Source organism: Cavia porcellus, unplaced genomic scaffold, assembly GCF_034190915.1.
Source record: "Cavia porcellus strain 051 isolate PalLab524CR breed Dunkin Hartley unplaced genomic scaffold, mCavPor4.1 scaffold_5, whole genome shotgun sequence".
Lineage (NCBI taxonomy): Eukaryota > Metazoa > Chordata > Mammalia > Rodentia > Caviidae > Cavia > Cavia porcellus.
The window spans coordinates 70,461,995-70,486,765 of NW_026947488.1; the positions used below are offsets into that span (position 1 = coordinate 70,461,995).

Genomic DNA, 24,771 nt, shown 5'->3' on the forward strand with positions numbered 1-24,771 from the left:
TGAAAGTATATGCAACATATTGAATGAAAGCAAGGGTGTAATATCAAAACTAGAAGACAGGAATGTGACTAGAAATCATGCAAAGAAAAATACCATAAAAATATGCAAGGGATAACAAAAAATCAATCAGGTGATCCTGGGAAGATGGTGGATTGATAGGTAGCAGTATACAGAGACTCTCTGAGCAAAACAACTCAGATGCTAGAATTTAACACCATGGAGAAGACCAGATGAAAGGAGAGGGATTCTCATGACCCAGGAAGAAACTGAGGAAAAAGAAAAAAGAAAGAGAGAGAGAGAGAGAGAGAGAGAGAGAGAGAGAGAGAGAGAGAGAGACAAGGAGAAAGAGAAAAAGAAAGAAAGAAAGAAAAAGAAAGAAAGAAGGAAGAAAGAAAGAAAGAAAGAAAGAAAGAAAGAAAGAAAGAAAGAGAAAGAAAGAAAGAAGGAAGAAAGAAAGAAAGAAAGAAAGAAAACAAACATGGACGGAGGGCTGAAACTAGACGTGCTCTCACTGGAGCCAGACCCAGGTAGTACTGAGTACCTTGGAGTCAGATGACTTGTGGTCACGCTGAGGTCACAGTTGCACTGAAATCAGGGTTGGTCAGCCTAAGGCTTTTGGTGGGAGGATGCACAGCAATGGAGAGTGGAACTGGCATGGAGAGCTATACTGACCCACAATGAGTGCTCGAAATTTTGTTCTGCAGGGGGAGGTGCCTGGCTGGATGATATATTGAAGTTTGGCAGGATGGGCATGAACCCATAATTGCAGTGATGTCAGTCAGCTCTTCCTGGCCGAAAGTGGGATGGTGGGATCTGCTTGGACTTGGTCACATCCCTGGTCAGGACTCAATAGCCAGGGACAAAACTGTCCCAAACCTGTGATGTCTGCACAGCACAGACTAATGTGGTGAAAGCACTCACTGGTTGACTGGCTCAGAGGAGAAGGGCCAGCTCACAAGGGGCCTGGGTACCCCTCACAGATCAACAGCAAACTGGAGAGGGCAGCAATCCCCTAGCCAGCATGCTTCAGAAAAATTGTAGGCAATATGGAAAGGACCTGAGACCTCCACCATACACCTGTCTAAAAGAAAGAGACAAGAGAAAGAAACAAGAAAAAGCCTCCAGCCACTGACCAAAGGAAAAATAAGTCAGGAGAGGTAAATGCAGAAGAGATTGAGGGCCTCAAATATACAATATTGGACACAGCATCAGCTGACATAAAGAAATATCTTCATGACATCATAGACAATCTTAAAACTGAAATTCTAATTCAAGTGAAACAAGATATAAGAAGATTAATAAAAGAAATGTTAAGCACCTCTCAAGAAGACGCAGATGGATGAATGTAGAAACCCAGAAAAGGGGAAGAAACCTTTGATAAGAATATAAACAAAACCTAGAATATATGAAACAAACTCAGAAATTACCAGGAATTTAAATACCTCATTGAAAGCTGGCAAAATTGATTGACAGAAACGAAAGTTAGACTTTCAAAACTTGAAGATAAAATTGCAATGTGTGAACGTGAAAGGAAAGATCTCTTAAAAATAACAAGCAACCAGGAAGTTACAATACAAAGGCTAGAAGACTACAAGAGTATCTATAACTTAAGAATAAAAACTGTGAGTGAATGTCAGGGGCAAACACAAATGAAATACAAAGGCTATTCACAGAAATAATTAAGGAAAAGTTCTCAAGCATAAAAAAAGGAAATGATATTCAGATATATGACTATAGAACTCCAGCCAGCTAGAACCAAAACAGATCTACACCCAGACATATAATAAAGTCCCCAGAAATTCATCACAAGAACAAAATATTAAAAACTATCAGAGAAAAGAAACAGATCAGCTATAAATGAAAACCCATCAGAATCATGGCAGACTTCTCGACACAAATCATTAAATAAAGAAGAGCTTCGAGCAAAGTATTCCAAGCCCTGAAAGAAAATAACCTCCAACTCAGATTGATGTACTCTGCAAAACTGTCTCTCAAAATTAATAAAGAAACAAGATGTTTCCACAACAAAGAGCAACCAGGAGAGATTGTGACCACCAATCTAACCCTACAAAAAATACTGAAGGACTTAAAGAGAGAAAAAAATATTAGCAGGATTCCAGCAACCCCAGCAGAGAGGCCTCAATGAACAAGGCAGACAATGAAGGAGAAAAGTAGACAACCAACAGCAGAAAAATAGCATAGCAGAGATGAGACAGAGAAAATTGGCTATAATCTCTAACACAGATGGCCTTGATACAGTAACTAAAAGAAACAGGCAGAGTAGATCAGGAGATAGGTTCCAACGAGATGCTCTGAATAGGAAATATATTCAACCTGAACGAGGGTTAAGGAACTAAAACTCAAAGATAAGAAAACAATGCTCTACATGACAGGGAACCAGAGAGAAATAGAGACAGCTTGTCCAGCAGCTGCAGATAGGTTAGAAAGTCATGTCACTTTTGTGCAGTGGAGAACTACTTAGCTATAAGAAAGGAAAACTTTAGTAGGTAAGGGAATACAGCTCAAGATCAAGCTCAGGGGTAAAAATGTTCACGACCACTTAGGTAGATAGCTGGCTACTTCCCCTAATCTAAAAACTAAAGGAGTTAGTGGAACTCAAAATATACAAAGCTAACCTGTGAAAGTGAAAGGGGAGAAATTGTCTAAAAGGAAGGCAGAGGACATTGTTAAATAGTGTACCAGGATTTAAAATACACATTATTCTTATTGCTCTGTTTAGTTTGATTTTATTCTGTTCCAGTCTGTCTACTCATACTAGATTTGAGAGCACAGACAGCTATCCCCAAAATAGCAGGATATATTACAGTAACTATCCTTAATTTCCTATTAATTTCAACTGAAGCCCTCTATGACTTAAACTGTCTTACTATGACTGATCTTATTTGAATCTGGTTTGTTAGATTGCTGTCTGTCTTGACTGATTTTATTCAAATCTGGTATGCTTGATAGTATCAAGTCTGAGAGTAGAGGCAACTACTCTGAAGACAATAAGATTCAATAGGATACCCATCCCAGTTAGATTATTAACTGCTTTTGAAGTTCTAAAATGTCTCCAATTTTTTTATTAATATTACTATATACTGCTATGTTCAATTATACTATACTTGATGATATAGACAATTCTATTGAAAATAACAAGAGACATCATAGTAATTACTGTAGATCATTTAGTATTGTGGTTTTATGTCTTTTTCATTTCATGTTTTTCTAGGAATTTATTTTGTTGTCTTGTTTTGATTTGTTTTTCCCTCTAATACAGAAAGGATAAGTATCCATGTAGAGATTCATGAATGTGTAGAACTTTTTTTTTTTTTTTTGCCCAGTCCTGAGTATTGAACTCATGACCTTGCACTTGCCAGGCAGGTGTTTATGCCGCTGAGCTAAATCCCCAGCCCCCATGTGTAGAACTTCTAAGCAGTTTATGAGAATTGATTATATAATGCATGGTGTAATGAACAGATACTCTGAAGAAAAATAAATACTAAGATACCCAGTGCTAATTTTGTAAATGTCATGATATAAAATCTAGCAATGCTATTGTTCTCTGTTCAGAGTGATATTAGTCTGTTTTGTTTAATTTCAACATACATAAAGGTATGGACAGCTATTTTGAAAAGAACGAGAGACATTATGGCAGCCATTGTTGACTTCCCTATTGTCTGGTCTTGGAGACCTAAAATGCCACCATCATCCTGTTCTAATCAGTTTAATACTATTTTGTTCAGTATGAATTCACTGTGTGTGAAGATATGGACAACTATTTGGAAGAAAACAAGAGACAATATGATAGGCAATGAAGATTTCAGGTGGTCTTGCTTTGAAATCTGTTTCTTAAATTGTTTTCCTATGCTCTTTTTTGTTCTATTTTGTTATATTTAATTTTACCCTCTTTAAAATTAAAAAAAAAATCAAAAAGTTACAAGATGAAACAAAAGGAACCTAAGACTGATTGCAGACAGGGAAAAAGTTCCACACAGCAAAAATGACACTGAAAATTTATTTACATAAAAAGGGTAGAAAACTTTCCTAGTCTGGATAAATAGATTGACATACAAATAAATGAAGCATGTAGAACTCAAAGCAAATATGACTAAATTAACTATATGCTGGGAAATATAATGTTTAAGGTTTCAGAAATTCAACACAAAAACCAAATATTAAAAGCAGCTACAGAAAAGAAACAAATAGCATATAAAGGAAAAGCCCATAAGAATCACTGTACACGTCTAAACACAAACTCTCAAATCAAGTAGTGCTTAGAATGAGGTATTTCAATCCCTAAAAGTAAACAATCTTAAACCTGGATTGCTGTGCCCTAAAAATCTATTTCTCAAATTCAATGGAGAAATGAGTCACTTCCATGACAAAGAACAACTAGAGAAATTCATGACCACCAAGCTCTACAGGGTACTCTGAAGGATATATTAGAAAGAGCTATTGAAAGCAACAAACATGAGAATACTAACCGAAAGAACCCATCAAACAGGGCAAGAAATTAAACAAAGGAGAAAGACAGCGAACCAATAACAGGAAAATAACATGGAAAAGATGTCAACATATATCTGTTGTAACAAACAAATTCAAAAAACTCTTGTTGAGCTGTCCACTACTGTAGACACTGCAATCTTCAATAAAATAAAGATCAAATATGTTTGATAAAACTTATTATCATGAAAGAAAGAAAAGAGAATCAAGGAAATGGAGGGAAAAAGGAGGAAAAATACAGCAAAGGAAGTGAAAATAAACAAGAACATCAGTGACTAGCATATTCAAACTAGCAAGAAGGTGTTTGTTCCCAACACAAGAGTTTATTTACTAAAAAAGAAGCCTTTGGATAATGAAAATCATCTTTGAAAACTAAAAGATTAACATGTAAAAACTAAAGTCCTTTAGAAAAATGACAATAGATTAAAAATATCAGATTAAGAAGAATAAAACATGTGGAGTACAGGAGAAAATTTATATAAAAATCAGATAATGCAACTAGTCTAGCCAACTTTATAGAAATGGAGAAGAAAAGAAATGGAAATTACCCAAAATTATATAAAAACAAAATTTCTGAGGTAACAAATATCAATTTTCACTTTAAAAGGTGAGCCAAATATACAATTAAATTAATATGATAACAGACACATAATGGCTTAGTATTTGTGAGGCTGTCTAGCAATAAGGATAGAAAAGAATATCCCAAAGAATTCCAAATTGAGGAGAAAAAAAATCAGGTATACACAGGAAAGTTCAGAATATGACAGCAGACTTTTTTTGGCAGCAGAAGAAGCTAGAAGAACAGTAATGACTTAACAAAAGAAAACTCAAAACTAAGAAAAATTTGTAGTTGAGAAATTTAATTAAAACCAACCTACCAATTAAATGTGAGGTATAGTATTTTGAAATTTGCATCCGAATTAACAAGATCTTAATTTTTTTTTCCTAGCGCATTTCTTTTCAGCAACGATTTGAGAGACTTTAACTCTTCCATACTAAAGGACACTGGGTAAGGTACATAGGGAAAAAGTCACACTACTTACTTATTATTCAGTAACATCTATATACATAACAAAACTGGGAAGTAATTGAAAGTGGTATCCTCTAGAGTGTAGTTAGCATAGAAATTCTAGTTTGTTTTATTTTGTACTTTTTTTTGTTATTGTTTATCTTTTGGGCCTTAGATTAATCTGTTTTCTTAAACTATAAACAAGCAATGTTTTATCCCAAAAAAAAAAAAAAAAAAAAAAACCAGAGTAACAAAAAGATCCATGGTCAATTGTATGATTCAATTATCCTTCTTAGTAAAATAAAGAGCTCAAGTAAACATATAAATTGGAAGCAGAATTCCAAAAAGGTTTTGAAATCAATTTTTGCAATTTGTTTAAAATATTTGCTTAGCTGTGATTTAATTAATCAAAATGATGTTAACATAGCAAAATAAGAAAAGCAAAAAAAACAGTATTCATATGCTATCTGAAGCCAAAACAAATGATAAAAACATATCTTTGGAAATATACACAAACTTTATTAGCTTCTTAAATCCATGCGGCAGTCATTTACCAATGTGAGTACTATGAGGTGACATGTTACCTAACATCCTTCACAGAGCTAAGTTCTTTGTTCCAAACATTACACTCCTTGAAGGTAAATGTGTGTCAGTTAATCACAGGTTTAATGATTAAAGTGGAGGTGACTTCTAGTTCAGTGATGAAGAGATAATTAATAATGGGTCCTAGCAAGGAAATCAAGCAGGAAATTGCTGAGTCTATTTTTAAAAGAAGAGCAAGACAAAAGTGATAGCACAGTACTAAGATATTTTATGCTGCTCCAGCACTCTCAATGTGGTAATTATTCAGAAAGTCACATCCATCTAAAGTGGACGTTTACTGCCATGAACAGCAGATGCCTTCTTTTTCTTCAAAAATCTTTGCTTGAATCATCCTCAGAATCGCAGGGCACCCTTACAATAAGCATGTTCATCTATACAAAGGGGATTTTTTGGTAAATATAAAAAGAGTGATAGGCAATGAAATAGTCATTATCTAGAGTTTTGGTTAAGTTTACCACTTTTCTATTTGGATTTCACAACATTCCATTTAGCTTGTGAAAGCAGAGAATGTGTCTCTTTCTTTCTTTCCTTCTTTCTTTTGTTCTATGTGGAATCGAACTCAGAACCTCACACAGGGCAAGCAGGTGCTGTGCTGCTGAGCTATATTCCAGGCCCATTCTACCATACCTAGTTACTACATAAGAGAGTCAAGGTAATAATCTGTGCTGGAACCATCTCTTTGTTTGCAGGTTGTCTACATCCAAACAGGAAGCATAGAATAACAAAACTTTTATTTCAATCTCAGAGACAACAAGAGAGAAATTAAGGCCAGTAGTGGCAGCAGCAGGCAGCAGATCCAAGAAGAAACAGTGAGGAGAAAATGTTATTTTATTATTCAGTTATATATTTTAAAACAATAAATTTGGACTACTCTGCAATTCAACATCTCTATAAGAAAGTTATTGTTCAAATGCAAATTGTTACAAATTGCTGTATTAAAAGACAATATCTGACTGAACTTGACGGTTTATACCTTATATGCCCAGCAGTATGAGAGGCTGAGGCAAGAGGATCACAACTTCAAGCTTTGCTTGGGCCATTTAATGACTCAGAGAGACATGGTACCAAAAATAGAAAAACATCAGGGTATGTACCTACCTCAGTGGGGAGATACTGGATTCAACATCCAGTAGGAGAGAGAGAGAGAGAGAGAGAGAGAGAGAGAGAGAGAGAGAGACAGAGAGAGAGAGAGAGACAGAGAGAGAGAGACAGAGAGAGAGAGACAGAGAGAGAGAGACAGAGAGAGAGAGACAGAGAGAGAGACAGAGAGACAGAGACAGAGAGAAAATAAAATAAATATCTCATCATCTCATTTCTGTATTTCTGGCCAAATATTTATTGTGCAAGATGAAGATAAGTACAAAGAACAAAAAAAATACTAGGAGAATATTTCTGTAAGCCAATCAAGGGATGGTGATAGTTTGGCCAACTTTACAGAGAATGAAGAAGATTATATCAAAATAGTTTGATGATTATAAAATATTTCAAGACAAGTGATTTTCTAAATTGACCCTATTCATTGTCTGTATTTAAGAAAAATATTTTGGATGAGTTCATTTTGATCTGAAGTTGTTTTTAAGATAGTTGGTGAAAACGTTAAATAATGTTAGCCTGTAAATTTCATAAATGCTGCCATCAAATATATTTGGAGAATTTATCTATATATCCTCAAAAACAGATTTGTTACTCTGATTTACTACCCTGTCACTACTGCCCCCCCCCACACACAAAGAAAATAGAGTTTAACAGTATATAAACTCCAGGTGAAGAAGATAATTCACTTATTTGTAAAAATCACCTGACTTGCTTACCAATGCTGCAACTGCTTGATTTTTATTACTGTGTCACTGAATCAAACTTTGCATATGGTAAAAGTACAGTTCTTGTAAATAAGCAGTTCAGACTATTTACACATACATGGAAGGTGGAAGTCACCATTCTGGTATTGTGATAAAATATGTTAAGCAAACCTTCAATCATCCAGTTAATACTATCATATATTTAGAAATCTCAGTACAAAGTCACTAAGATTCTGTCTTACAGTTATTACACTATTCCATATTTTTATTTATAATCATGAGATTGTCATAGAGATAATTTTAAAATATAACTCTCACTTTTAGGGCCTCTTGTTAGGTGTCATGCTTCACTTTGAGATGACAGCAGATACTACATAAACTTATTTTTGTATCGATTGAACTCTAAGACCTCACACTTGTCAGGCAGATGCTTATGCCACTGAGCTAAATTCCCAGCCAACACAAACTTAATGTTTCACAAAACATAAGGAATTCCTATTCCTGTATTATTGCAGAGGTGTAGTTTTTTGAAACAATAAACATATAGGCACAAAATCAGAGGCAACCTGAGCTCTCCTAATATAGGTGCCTAATTAAGGTGCCTAATATAGGTGCCTTAAGCCTAACTGGCTTAAATTTAAGCAAGTCAGGACTTCTTAACAAAGAATGATTTATTATAATTTTTATGTTGAGTTATGTTAACCTTATTTGATAAGTAAATTTAACAGATAAAAAGATAACTTACACATATTTAAATTTCTTTGTCTTTGGCTACTGTGATTGTTACCCAGTCTGCACATAGACACAACTTCACACCTAAAATTTCTATTTTACATTGTTGAGTGTTGATTTATGATAGTACAGGTATGTTAGCATATAAAAATTATGTATTCATGCTCAAAAGCAGATAACTGGATGAGTGTTAAATACTTATCTAATTGCTTTGAATACATAGAATACTCCTTCAAAATACCCATAAATTACTTGTTTTAACTTTTAAAAAATTGAAAATTTTCCTTTTAAAGAAGATAAAATCCTATATTGATTTTCATTACATAAGTTCATCAGAGCCATCACTGAATTAATAATTTAATTTTCCTTATTTTGACACATCACACAAGCCTTCACCAAGAAGCCCATATACTATTTTGCCAGATTATTGACAATATAATTTCATGGCATAAAAGATAAATTTGTATAAAACTGTGAGGTTTTTAAGGGCAATAATGGGTGTTTGGAAACTGGTATAGAATAGTGACTGCAGTGAATTCTGTTTTGGCACTTAATATTTCATGATTAGTGAATAAATGGATAAACTCAAACCTATATTCTTCATTGGAAACTTAGGAGATTGCTTTATCATGTATTTCTGTAAAGAGATGTTTAACTATAACCTGAATCATGAAGTTTGCCTCAATAATTTTAGATGCTAAAATACAATAACCCATTCAATTTATCACTGAACCTCTCTGCACAATTCACTATGATTTGTTCAGAATTGAGAACTAATGGTTTCTTTGGGTATAGACGTTCAGATTCCAAAATAATGTATTTACAGGTATCAGGCTGACATTCAGTTTCAGTTTCTATAGAAACACATTAGACAAAATGGTGTTTTTCTAAGAATTGTTTGCCCTGACGTGTACTGCACTGTGTTTGCACTGCTGTCTGTGCTCATTACAGATAGCACTGATTATAGAGCAGGAATGTCATTCTAACAGAGGTTTATTCACCCATGGGACTGTAGCACAAATGAGGTCATCTAGTCACCCAGTGTCTTCTTTTGCCTAAGAAAAATTTTCACAAATAAAACCCAATAAACTTTTCTTCCTCTGATTTAAATACAACTCCCAGCAAGAACAAGTAACAATTTAATATCATTGATATCCAAAGAATAGTTAAAAGCAACAAGACTGTTATGGCAAGAACGTGAAACAAATGAGACTCTTTCAGAACATAAGTGATTGAAAGAAATGATCAAACTGAATTATTAAATGATCTGTTAAAGGCTCTTGCAGAACTACTCATATTCAGCAATCCCCTAACTGAATATATTATCAAGAAAAAAATATGGGTAACAAAAGACAAAAAAGAAAAATCTGTGTACCTAAGTACCAAGTGGCATTTATTATCAACGTTATATCCCTGTTATTGGTTATAGTCAAAACTAGGAAATGGCACTATCTTCATCAACTATAAAATTGGGTAAAAGCAACGTTTACATATAGAAAATAACACTAATATAAACTGTAATATTATACAGTGCAAATGAATCCCACGTACAAATAAAAAAAAGCAAATACAAAAGATTATGCAGCCCTAATTCATTGAATGCATTCAAAATATAATATATTAAATGCTGGGTTTGTAATCTACACTATAATATGCAGTAATAAAACACATGATGAAAAGTAAAAAAAACTGATATTGATTATCATAGCCAACCAGTTAAGGTAGTTTTCATAAGTAGTAAGAAGGGAGTTGTTATGGATATTTCTAGAGGACTGATAACTTTTCTTTGTTAATTACATTGGCATATGATTACAAAATGTTTGATGTAAGCTTTATGCTGTTTTACAAAATTCTATATATGTATTACAACTTATACTGTATTGTAAGAAAAAAGATTCCAATGGCTGGCCCATATAGTTTAAATTTTAGACTCTGTTGTTTATCAAAATAAAACTAAATTGTTAAAATATCAATATTGTATATTTTATTAAACATTAAGTTATGCATAATAATTTACCTATAATATATCAGTATGAAATGTTGTTAGTGACTATCCCTGATAAAAATTTAGGAGACTAACTTTATGATTCATAAAAGTATCTTAAAATAGTATTATAGTTGTTTTAGCAACATACTAAAAGATTACATTTGATGCACTTTAGGCATTGCACATATGGAATTTTTCCTTTATGTCCTAATGCTCTGATGCTCTGATTATGTTTCACGTCACAACTCTCAATAATGAACATAAATATAAAACTAGATTCATCTGAAAAATTTTGTTATGGTTTAGTTTTCCATATTCAATCTGAATGCATTTTATTTGTTTTTCTTCCTTGTTTCACTAACTTGAATAGACAGGAGAAATTGAAAAAAAAACTGGCAAGAGTAGATGTCCTTGACTCATGATCTTAGAAAAAAAATGTTCAGGCTTTCACCATTAAGGTTAGTATAGTTTATTTATTGAATTAAAAAGTTTTCTTTTATTCCAAATTTGTGACTAGTTCTTTGTCATAAATACATTTTGGATTTTTTTCAAATGCATTTTGTCTAGTTTTGATGATTACATTATTTTTGTCTAATAATGTGATTAAGTACTGGGAACACTCAGAGAAAAAATTCTTACATCAGATTCTATTTACTTTGTTTTCAGGATAGACTGTACCCCACCTGACACAGTGGCTGAAGAGAAACAAGACATTTTTCCTCTAAAAGCATGACACTCAGAGCAACAGAATCTTTTCTTTGTTCCACTGTTACCAGCAAAGTTAGGGATAAACTATTTCTCTTTTTCCTGTTTCATGCTATATTTACATTTTGCACAGTTCACCAGTAAGAAAACAGGCTCATAAATAATTTTCTGCATGTACCTACTTGGCTCAACTCATCCTCAGAATGCCTTTATATTTTCTTTACCAGACTTTCCTGAAATTTTAAATGTTAAATGACAGATTTTGTGCATATAACATATAATTTTCTTTAAAACATGAAAAATATAGATTTGAAAGTTTAATCATGCATACATAATATATATTTCACATATTTGTCAATTATGTAATTTGAAAAACACTCTTTTTATACTATTAAAGAAAAGTCTTAAAGTCTCAAGTATGTGTTAATTTTTTTTTTTTACTGCTCTAAAATGGAAACTGTGAAACTACAATGTGGTTTATTTTTCCTTATTTTCCAAAGTTAATTATTTCATGATTTATACACATTTTCACCATGCTTACTCTGGAAACTAAAGATATACTTAACACCATTTAATCTTAAATTGAATCTAGTATCAGCAGTTTGTTACGTTCCTGACACAGCATACTTCATTTTTATCACATAAATTATTTGGGACAGGAAAGATATATATTCTAAGTTTACTTTAGATGTTATCTACATTAATTAGTGCTGTCAAGTAAACTATTATTTAATATCATGCCTAAACTTCTGTATTTTTTTTCTGCAATGGAGTACAAAGTCTCAAAAAGGGCAGTAAACCTCTTTTTTTTTTTTGTCTTTTTCATTTTTATCAGTACCGGGGATCGAACTCACAACTGCCTGCTTTCAAGGCAGGTACTTATGCCGCTGAGCTAAATCCCCAGCCCCCTAAAATGGGCAGTAAACCTCTTACCAGGATGCAAAGTGTTTAAATGGCAAATCTGAATTCACAACTCTTCGTTGTTTTCTCTTAGTTTTTCTAATTTAAACAAAACTATTATCAAATATATGGTGATAGCTGATTGATTGTGTCAATTAAATTTGCTCAGCATAATTCTAGATGTGGAAGACCCACACTAGAGAGGATTATTACCAGGTGACTCTAAATAGAAACTGAGTTTTTAAAATAATAGAAACGTATTTCTTATATCCAAAAAATTAAAGGCTATGAAGAAATTAGATGAGAAAGTAAACATTGAAAGCTATTTGAAATTAATGAATGTAAAATAATTTCTCCTAATATTCAAAAGCATATTAGAGCACTATGTAACATATTATCATAGAAGTTATCCATTTAACATTTTTGAAATAAACCACAGATTGATTAAAATCTTCTATTGCTAGACATTTTATGGGAACATAATGTCATTTCATAGTGCAGGAACAGAAGGAAAAATGTTGAATGATCTCATTCATTTGGTGAATATAAAAAACTGATGTTTGCAAAGCAGAATAAAATGATAGTTACCAGAGCTTGGGGAGGGTAGCATGGGAAAGGAATAGGAAGAGGGTAGCCAGTGGGTTGTTGTTAGGTAGAAGTAGAAATTTTAGTGTGCTATTACAGTAGAGTGACTAGTGGTGATAGTAATATACTATGGAATAAAAAAACTAGAAGAAAGAATTTTGAGTTTTAACCCTAAAGAAATGTTCAAGAAGACAGACAAGTTTAATTTGATTTAAGCAACATATAATTTATTTTATTTAAATAATATATAATGCACACATAGTTATTATTATGGAAATTTTTATATTTTTATGTATCACTTAAATTAAATTTTTTAAAAAAACAACTCATAGGAATATGAAGAGACTGCTAGCCATTGTGCAAGGCACTGTTTTAAAATCTTTTTAAACCATTACTACAAAGAAGTAATACATTAAAAAGATTTAAATACATTAACTGTACAATTAATGTATATAACTAATACATTAATTGTAATATATTACAATTGAGACATAGGTGTAGGTTCAATCTTCAGCACATGATTAACCAATTTTATCACCATCACTTGTTAAGAAGGGTATCTTTTCTCATGTAGTTGTCTTGAAACTTCATCAAAAAACAGATAGCTGAGTGCATCTGATGCTTCTGCATTTTCAGTCCTGTTCCATTGATCCATATATCTGTTTTGGTGTCAATACTGTGTTATCTTTATCATTCTATCTTTATAAGACAAATTGAAAACTGAGATGGTGATGCTGACTGTTGTCCTAGCTTTTGTTTATGTGATACATTATATTCACTGATATTTGTATGGTAAACTATCCTTGTATCTCTGAGATGAAGCCTACTTGATCATAACTCTGATCCCAAAACCAGAGAAACACCCAACCTAAAAAGAGAACTATAGACCAATCTCACTAATGAACATTGATGCAAAGATTCTCAATAAAATGTTGGCAAATAGAATGCAGCAAATCATCAAGAAGACTTTACATTATGATCAAGTGGGATTCATTCCAGGAATGCAGGAATGGTTTAACATATACAAATCAATAAATATAATACACATCAACAGAGACAAAGACAAAAATCACATGATTGTCTCAATAGATGAGGAAAAAGCTTTCATAAAGTCCAATTCTTGTTTATGACCAAAACTACAAAAACTTGGCATAGATGGTATCTACTTCAATATGATAAAGGCGATCTATGACAAACCAGTAGCCAACATTACATTAAATGAACAAAAACTGAAAGCTTTCATTTTAAAATCAAAAAGAACACAAGGGTGCCCGCTATCATCACTCCCATTCAATATAATTCTGGAAACATTAGCCAGAGCAACCATAAAAGAGAAAGAAATAAAAAGAATAAGGATAGGAAAGGAAGACATTAAATCATCACTATTTGCAGATTACATGATACTCTACATGGAAGACCCTAAAAGTTCCAAGAAAAGAATACTAGAATTCATTAAAAAAAATTCAGCAGTGTAGCTGGATACAAAATCAACACTCAAAAATCAATATCATTCCTGTACATAAATAACAAACTAGCTGAGAAAGAAATGAAGGAAATAACACCTTTCACATAGCATTCAAAAAAATTAATTAATTAGGAATCAACCCAACCAATAATGTAAAAGACCTATATGCTGAAAATTATACTACATTTAAAAAGGGAGATTGAAAAAGGCTATTTATTAGAAAATGGAAAGATATCTCTCGCTCTTGGTTAGGAAGAACCAATATTGTGAAAATAGCCATATTCCCAAAACTATTATACAGATTTACTGTAATTCCATCAAAATACTATTAACATACCTTACAACTAGATAAAACATTCTTAAAATTCATTTGGAAAACAAAGAAACCTAAAATAGCAAAGATAATTCTGGACAACAAAAGCAAAGCAGGAAGCATCTCAATCCCTGATGTGAAATTACACTACAAAGCTACAGTGATAAAATCAGCATGGTACCAGCAAAGAAATAGACCTGAGGATCAATGGAATAGATTAGAAGGTTCAAGCACAACTACAAAGACACTCTACACAACTACAAAGCCACCTTATATTTTACAAAGGGCTAACATGTTCACTGGGAGAAAGTTACCCTCTTTAACAAAATGGTGCTGGAAAAATTGGTTTTCCACACATCAGAGACTGAAACTAGACCCATGTATATCATCATTCACTCAACTTAAGTTAAAATGGATCAAACATCTAAATAATAAAATAGAAGCACTAAATCTACTGGAAAACAAGTTATTTAGAAATCTTGAAGACATTTGGGTAGGCAAAGAGTTCATGAACAAAACACAAACCACATATTGAAGTACTTTGAAGTTCTTCAAATAATCAACAACTGGAATCTCATCTTATTAAAGAGTGTTTGCACTTCAAAAGAGATCACCAGCAAATGTGATTTTAAGTATGTTTTATCTTAAAGAGAAACATAATATAAATGATACAAAACTTCAAAATTCAAGAGTAGGAGAGTAACAATGGTTAATGCATTGTTTATTTTTTTCTTCAAAGCAGTTGCTCAGATTATGATTTTTGAATAAAAGGAAAGCTATTTGGAGACATAGAAGAGTTAATGAGTGATTGCTCCACACTAAGAACCCAACAAAGAGAAATCCATGCTGTAAAGTGATTCTTCACACTGCCCAGTGTAATTATGTCTATTTATGTCAATTGGTTAAGAATCTTGAGAAAAAACATTTAGTAAATTAGGTATGAATTTTATGAATGATGCATTCATAAGAATAAGGAAAGATTAGGGTTGTTATTGACTTAATAAAAATGCAGATCCCACTGTAACTTGCCATTTCTCAAAATGGAAATAACTGTTCAGTTGGACATATGCAGTATTCTCTAAAAACCATTCCAGTGATCAGTACTCATGATATTATGTGTGTCATGATGTCAGTTTTATCAGTCTATCTCAATTATATTGGACTGACAAAGACAAATCAAAAGAGTTATATGAACTCAGAGAAGTGTAAAAAAGAAGCATGTTATTTGTTTAGTTTTGTGTTTTATGTAAATATGGAAAGTTGGAACATTTTATCATTTTGTTCTTATTTTTCTAAACTCTTTTAAGGAATATTAATGAGGTTTTAATAAAATTTTTCAATAAACATATGGTGACTATGAAATAATGTACTTAATATACAAAAATTTTATAAAAATGTATAATTTGAAGAAGAGCTTAATTAAAAGCACAAATATTTACAAAACTTCCCTTTTTCTTTCTTGTTTTTATATATGTGCAAATATTTTTATTTCAATTAAAAATAATGTACACCTCCTTATACTTTAAAACACAAAAATATGTCTACCACTTCTGTCTGCCACTATCCACATCCCTGCCAGTCCACTGGTGCATTTAATCTTGACCTAAATACCTTACACTTTAAAAATGAAATTTATTTGATTTAATAATACTTTTTTTTTCTCAACATGGCTTTCAAATGAATGATCAAGTAAATTCATCATGTATAGTAAGGTGACTTAGGTCACTAACTGTGAAGGAATCATAGTTTACACTTTGTAACATAGATTAAATGGTTGATTCAGTTCATTTTTCTCTAGTTCACCAAACAAGAATTTATCATTTTTTTCTTCCTTTTCCTTGCCACTGACAGGTAAAGAGCCAAGAGATTTACATTTATATCTAATTCTTCGATTATATTTTTAGAGTAACTACAAGAAAATAAAGATACTACATAAATTCTAACCATTTATTTTGTTCTAGCATTACATAGCCTACTTTTTAAACTGTCAGACACCTAGAAACAGAAGCATAAGCATCTAGTCAGGCATACCAACAAAGATCCTTCTGTTAAATGGTTATTAGTTTATTTTTCAATAACATAATGATACAACATAATTTTGAAGTATTACACATCATCTGTAAATACATTTGTATTGATTTTAAGTGTTAGGGATACACCATTGCATCATACAGCCCAAAAGACAGAAACATATACTTTCTATCCTACCCTAGACTTATGAGTAAACAGAAATTTTTAATTTTAAAATATATAAAACTGATAATGTCATTCATGTAATAAAAATCAAGAGGAATTAATAGTATATAGAATTTAGAAAGAGCAAGATTGATAAATGTGGTTGTTAATCATATACACATGATTGGGTTGGGTGCTATAAAACGAATTAGTAAATCTTACTTCTAGATGTTAGTGGGTCGTGGAGACATGAATTTGGAAACTGTGGATGATCCCAGCCTATTTATTTCTGTCCCTTTTCTCTTGCTCTATATCCTGGCAACCACATACTCATCAAGCAAAAAAGACTGACCTTGAGCATTTCAGACAGCAAATCCAACAAAATTCAGTCTGTCAGGTAGGAGCCAATTGAAAGTGCCAAGACACAAGGGAGCATGGCAAGTGGAAGCAGAGACTGAGGTGAAGGAAGAGGAGACTGGAAAAATGGGAAGAATCAGAATATATTAAGATTAATTAGAGATTGATGAGGAGATAGGATTATATCAGTGCAAAGTGGAAAACATTGAGGTTGATTAACAAAAACATGAGTTTAGGTTAATAATTAATGAGTATAACCACAAAGCAGGAAGATCAATTAAGATTGTGCTGAACCACAAAGTGGTAGAAACTATCTCTCTGCTATCATACAAAATATTCTTGTCAAGAAAATAAATTCTGACAGTTCAAAATACCACCTAAATAAAAGTGAGCAAAATATTATGATATGAAGTATTTTCTTATAACTTTGTCTTCAAGATTTTGCCTATTTTCTCTCACATTATACTTAGTATTTCTGATTTAATGTTTAGATCGTTGATCCACTTTAACTTTAGTGCTTAGTGGTAGACACGGGTTTAGTTTTAGCCTTCAGCATATGGAAAATTGATTTTTCTAGTACCACTTATTAAAGAGATTACTTTTCTTCTAGTGAACATATTTGGTTCCTTTGTCTAAGTTAAGGTGGCTGAGTATGTTTAGAGTTGCACCTGCATCTCTGTTCTGTTCCACTGATCCTCAGGTCTTTTATTGCCAATACCAAGCTGATTTTATCACACTAGCTTTGTAGTATGAATTCAGGTTAGAGATTGTGACTTGTCTTTGTTGCCCAGAATGCTATTGCTATTGCTATTCTAAGTCTCTTCTGGTTGCAAATGAATTTTAGGAATACTTTCCCTAGATTTGAGATATGCTAATGCATTTAGATTTGGACATTTTTAAATCTGTGTAACAATGTTGAGAGTAAGGCCATTTTCAATATGTTGGTTCTTCTTAATCAGTGGTAAGGGATATCTTTTCATTTACTGATATTCTTTTCAATCTACTTTTTTAGAGCACTGTAATTTTCAATGTATAGATGTTTTGTTTCCTTGGTTAGATTGATTTCTAAGTATTTCATTTTTGATGCTATTATAAAGTGTATGTTTTCCCTAATTTCTTTCTATTTCTCTCTCTCTCTCTCTCTCTCTCTCTCTCTCTCTCTCTCTCTCTCTCTGTCTCTCTTTCTGTGTGTGTGTGTGTGTGTGTGTGTGTGTTGCTTATGTATAGGAAATCTATTGATTTTTGAGTGCTGATTTTGTATTCAACTACATTGCTGCATTTGGTTATTAAATCTGTAAGTCTTTTGGTGGAATTTTTGAGGTCATCTTTGTAGAGTATCATGTCATTTGCAAGTAATACTAATTTAAATTCTCCCTTTCCTATTACTATTACTTTTATTTGTCTCTCTTGTCTAATCACTCTGGCTAATGTTTCTGGAGCTATATTGAATAGGAGTTGTGATAATAGACATCTTTGTCTTGTTCCTGGATTTAGACTTAAAGTTTTCAATTTTTGAACATTTAGTATGATGTTGGTTGTTGGTTTGTCATAGATGGTTTTTATTAAAATGAGGAAAAATCCATTTATTTATATTTTCTGTAGGAATTTTTTAATCATGTCCAGGGTGCTGGACATTGTCAAATGCTTTTTCTGCACTATTGAAATGACCTTGTGATTTTTGTCTTTGGTTCTGCAAATATGGTATATTATATTTATTGATTTGCATATGTTGAACCATTCCTGCATCCTTAGGATGAATCATTCAAATGTCCTTCATTAAATAAAGATATGAATATTATGTACAGAAAATGTATACTAATAAGAAAATAATTGAAAAAGAGATAGGGGAAGTACTGATTTCAAACGTAAGCAAGAAATCTTGTTGACTGCTTGAAATTTTGATAAAAGTATTCATTTTAAAATTTATTTTAAATTGAGGCTTGCAGAAGTATTCAGTAGATTAAGGCAAGGTAGTTGGGGTGGTGGAACACATGCTGATTTTTGTGTCTGAAGATATTAAGGCTTATGTGCTAGAAAAGTGTCTTGGAAATTTTACTATCTTCTACTACTTTCATCCTTTGTATCTATTGGGAAAAAGTGCTTTGGTATTTTTTATAAAGTATTTCTGGTTTGTCTTTATGTTATGTCGTAGTTAATTTAAGGAATAGACTCTAAAATACATGAAGACAATAATTTCTTCAATCATGTTCCTTTCTAACATTTGTGAAATTTATTAGCATTTCATTATGCATGAAGATGAAGAGTTTGGAAATTTCTGATACATTAATTTCACATTTAGCTACCACTAACAGTGGATATTCCAATTACTCATGGAAATTGTTAAAGTCAATTAAAGAAAGAAATGCTAATCATACAACCAAAATACACAAGTTACTGTAAAGACAGCAAAAGTGGTAATATTACTGTAAAGAATAAATATTTGACTAAATTGTGTTTCTACCTTGAGAGTTGTATTTTACTCTTTTGGTAATTTCTTTTACTGTGAAAAATCTTTCAAATAGGATAAAATCCCATTTGCTGATTCTTTATATTGTTTTCTAAGTAATCTGGGTTTTGTTCATGAAATCTTAGCACATACATATGTCTTAAGAGTTTTACCTATTCTCTCTTCTAGAAAATTTAGTATTTCTGCTTTAACATTGATTCATCTCTATGATTGATTCATTTCTATGTTAGTTAAGTGCATGCTGAGAAACATAGGTCTAATTTTAGCCTCCCACGTGTGGAAAACCAGTATTTCCAGCACCATTTTTTTCAAAGAGCATATTTTGTTTCCTTGCCAGATATAAGGTGGCTGAGTGTGTTTGGAGTTGTTTCTGCATCTTTCCATCTATTCCATTGATCCTCAGATCTGGTTTTTTGTCATTACTATGCTGCTTTTATAATAGTACCTTTGTAGTGTAATTAATGTCAGGAATTGTGATGCCTCCTACATTTCCTTTGTTGTCCAAAATTACTTTTGCTCTTCTAGGTCTATTCTGGTCTTCCAAATGAATTTTAGGAATCTATGATATAAATCCAATCCAAAAATAGGCAACAGAAATAAACAGACACTTCTTCTAGGAAGAAGTACAAATAAAATATAAATATCTGAAAAAAATGTTAGATATCACTGATCATTCAAGAGAGACAATTATGTCAACACTGAGATTCTATCTCACTTAAGAAAGAATGGCCATCATCAAGAAATTAACCAATACCAAATTTTGGTGTGGTCTTGGGGAAAAAGAATCCTTTTCCACTGTGAAAATCAGTGAGGAGATTCCTCAAAAAACTAAGATTAGAGCTCTCATCTGACCCACTATTTTTCTTCTTCCCAAAATAAATAAAAATGTCATTACACAGTAATATGTGCACACCCATCTTTATAGTAGCACAGTTTGTAAAGGCTCAATCTTGGAAACAACTCAAATGCCCAACAAGTGAGTAAAAAATTAAAAGTTGTGTTTTTGTTATACAGTGGAGCACAACTCATCTATAAAGAAAGACTAAACGAGATATTTCTAGTTAAATGAGTTCACCCTTCAACCATACTCTAAAGTGAAATAAACTGAACACAGATACATGAATATCACATTGTTTGTCTGGTGCAAAAAACTGAAAATATAAATGGGACCAAGTGTACAATAGATTTTATGAGATAGGAAGAAATTTTTCAAAAGAAATGGGACCTAGAGGATGAGGGGGAAAGGAAAAAACAGAAAATGAAATAACAATAAAAGAAGGATAAAATGGAAACAAATTTTGCAAATAAGAAAGGAAGAAGTTAAAGGGAGGGGAGAGGATTTGGGAAAAAGAGGGATCAAGATAAAAAGTACCAATTCTCCATGATGAATATGACTGTTATATATAATTGTGTCAATAAACTTATCAAAAATAAGAATAAATATTTATCTAGTGTATTACAAAGCATGGTCATATAGTATATTGATATTTAGTTTGAAAACATTTATTGTACTGAAGACATATTGCTACTAATCCCTTTCAAAATACTCTCCCTTCACTTCAAAAATACTTATCACATAATTCTTCCTCCTTTCTGAAATTCTGGACTTCTGTTTCATGAATATATCTAGTTGTACTGCTGTGGTTGTTTCCGTGCCCTGCATCAAATTAAAATATTTACTTTCATAGTCAGTCCAACCTCAAGAAAGACCACCAAGTTCAATATGTCAGATCGAGTGAGTAAGAATAAAAACACCATGTTTTTATGAGGCTGATTTTTGTTTGGGTGGTACTTGGCATCAGTATTCTCTGTATTTTTTAATCTATCTCATAAAGTCATCCAGAAAACATAACTTCCAGAATTCCTTCATAACATGAGAACAATGAAGAGATACATGTATTCAATGTGAGGGAGAACATCTTGAAAGTACTTGTGGGAATATGTCTTTTATTTTAATGCAATTTTTAAAAATTTAAGTGTGCACTCTATCTTTTGATTAGCCCTTTTAATAATGCTTTTAAAACAAGTGAATCATCTAATATTTAAATTATTTATATTTCAATGAATGGTTGAATTTTGAAGAGTTCAAACAATATCAAAGGCAGTCACACAACTAGCTTTTGATAATGTTAGGTTGAACTTAATCACTGAAGAACTATATCAAGTTGTCATATTCCTTAATACATTTATAGTAATGTAAGAATGACATTTTAAAAGTTTACTTTAGAGGAATTTAATTTCAGATGACTTAGTATTTTTCTAATTTTATCATATTTTAACAATCAAAATTCATCTGTGAACAAGCTATAAAAATTGTCTTCTGAATTTTTTCCTTCACTAAATGTAAAACAAAGAAGTACTTCCGAAATTTCTAGTACAAATGAATAATATCACATTTCTCACTCTTGGCCTGAATTTGTTCTCCACATTCCACAAACAAAAATCACAAAGTACATGTGGATGCAATGGATTAATAAATTTTCTGGATTCTTGACTGACTTCTAGGATTAAATAGAATTCAGAGCAAGAAATCAAGATGTGGTGCAAGCAGTTCTGCCACTTGATCCTTATAAACTAATGCATCAAATAAAAATAAGCATCTATGAAAGACAAGTTATAAGTCTGATAGAATTTCTAGAAGGGGCAATAGGAGTGCAGACTCAAAGAATGTTGGAAAAAGCCAAGGACTTTCTTTTGGAGGAATAATGCTCATCTCAATTTTTTCTCATGGCACAAGTTGTACACTTGACCTTATAAAAACAAGTAATCAGTAATTGAGCCAATTATCAAAAAGTTAATTTTATCTTTTCCATCAGTTAGCAGAGTTGAGTATGTCCAATATTTTATCATCAGGTATAAATCCTATGAGGCTAAAATACTCATGTAAATTTGTTGAATCAACAGTATGTTTATTTTTTTCATATTATCACCACTTTCTTAATTAACTCCTTTAGGTTTATGTTAAAGAAAGAGTTTAGCCTGATTTATAAGCAGTTTTTTTGTAAATTTATGGAGACACAAATCAGAATGTACAATTAGGAGGGCATTACAATTCAATTGCATCCTGAATGAAATTTGAAAAAGAAAATATCCTTGAGAGCTGTAGCTTGCCAGTGTATATGACATTGTTTACACTGACTCAAAGGAAATTAATAATTTAATCAGCTAGTCTTTTTTTATGAAATGAAGGAGATTCCTAGATCTTTGAAAAAGAATTTTATAGAAATTTTTGTAGATGAAGTATCTCAGAAAGAGTCCAGGATCTGATAATATTTTGTCTCATCTGAATGCTTAACAAAGGTTTCATTACCTGGTCAAAGAGCAAAAGTGGTCCAGTCAGAATGTTAAGTTTTCATTAGTGATGCTGTGATTGCCCAAAGACAGAGGGCTATGAAAGCACAGGTCATTTTATACCTGGTCTCAATTAGAAGAACCTTTGAGTGATGTATTTTATGATTCTATTGTGAAAACATATTTCAGGGCATCAAATGATCACTCTGCACTGTATTTATATTTGATTTTGGTACGTCTGCTGTCTAGATGTCTACCCAAATCCTCACACAGTTAAAGGTGATATTTTTTCAAAGATGACTGAATCTGGAATGTGTGATTGATTCATGGTCAATGCTAGGATTACAGGTGCTAGGATTAACAGATTACTAAATCAGTCCACTGATGGGTTTGGCACTGACCTTATCACAGTAACCTGGATAAATTATAAAAGGGACAAAAAAAAGCTGTTAAGATCCTTTTATGACTTGCTTTGTTACCTTACACACTTTATGATCTGATTCTTTTCCACAGTGCCTGTCTGTCATACCTTCCTACCTTCAGCCAACATAGTATAGACTGAAACCTCTACAAACTGTAAGCTAATTAAACCTTTCCTCCCTTAAATTTTGGCCGTTGCATATTTTATCACAGCCATGGGAAAACTAACTAAGATAGAAGTTGGTAACCTACAAGTGGGATATTTGCTGTGAGTTCCTGTGAGACCATTTTAGTTTAGGAACTTTTGGGAATGGCTTTTGTGAAATTCTGAAAAGGTTCAGAGATGCAAGCTGAAAAACTAAAACTGAAAAAATCTTAGGTTATTCTGTATGAAAAATTCTGATTAGAGCTCAGAAGACCAGAAAGCAGGCAAAGACCAAGCTTAGGAGGTTTCTGCTGGGAAAAAGGACTGAATTGGCTATTAGACTCCAGAAAACATGAATTACACTTGGATGGAAACTTTAACTTCGTTGTGCTCATGTCCAGATTCTTGGCTGAAACATGTATTATACTTGGACAGAAAGCTTAACTTCATTGTGCTCATGTCCAGATTCTTGGCTGAAACAAATAAAAGTGATGAACCAACTAATCTTGCAGAAGACATTCCAAGGCAGTCCAATGTTGAGGTGGTGTCATGGGTACTGTTAGGGATTTTAGTCAGATTTATATTGAGAATCGAGAGTAAAATGGCCAACAGAATAATTCAAAACTTTGTGAGTGTCACCAGAAAGGAAGTTGCAAAAACTTGTAGCTTAAAAAGATTGAATAGAGGCAAAATTGGTCACTGAAAAAACTAGCAAGAAAAATTCAAGTATTTCAGAAGAAGACAACATAAAAGATAGCCTACAATATCACAAGACCCAAGTGAACTCCAGCATTTGCAACCTCAGAGTTGCAAAGGTGAAAGACTTTGCTTTGAGAAGAGAGACCCAGAGAACCATGTTCCAGAATAGCAGCAGTCTAGAGAAGTTTTACCTCAGTATTTGGTTCATTAAACCCTACAACCAAGAAAGAAAAATCTCTGGTTACTGCTCCAGCTGACAACAGACCTTGATTTCATTCATATGGTGCTAGATTTAGGTACATGTAAATGCAATAGTTGTTGGGTCAAAAGTATTCTACATAGATTTCATAAGCAGACCCAGGAGACTAGGTGGTGTGTCCCTGAGACAGTAGTGTGTAAAACTATGAATGTGGAGCTGAAAGTGAAGTGGTGAAACCATGTATTTAGAGAGGTTATTTCCCTCCTTTGAGGAAAAGACCAAGAAGAGAGCAGAGCCAGTCAAAGAGAGAAGCCATGGAAGCTACAAATAACAAAAGATCCTTAGGGGCAGAGCCACTTAAGCCCTTTGGAGTTCAGATTTTACCACAGATTTCCTCCTTGAATGCTGCACATT

At 32.5% G+C, this 24,771-nt stretch overlaps 1 pseudogene; it reads left to right on the forward strand.

Annotated features, from left to right (window-relative positions):
- Positions 1 to 478: 478 nt before the first annotated feature.
- LOC100734660 (small ribosomal subunit protein uS5-like) overlaps positions 479 to 24,771 on the forward strand; it is a 52,268-nt pseudogene continuing 27,975 nt past the window's right edge.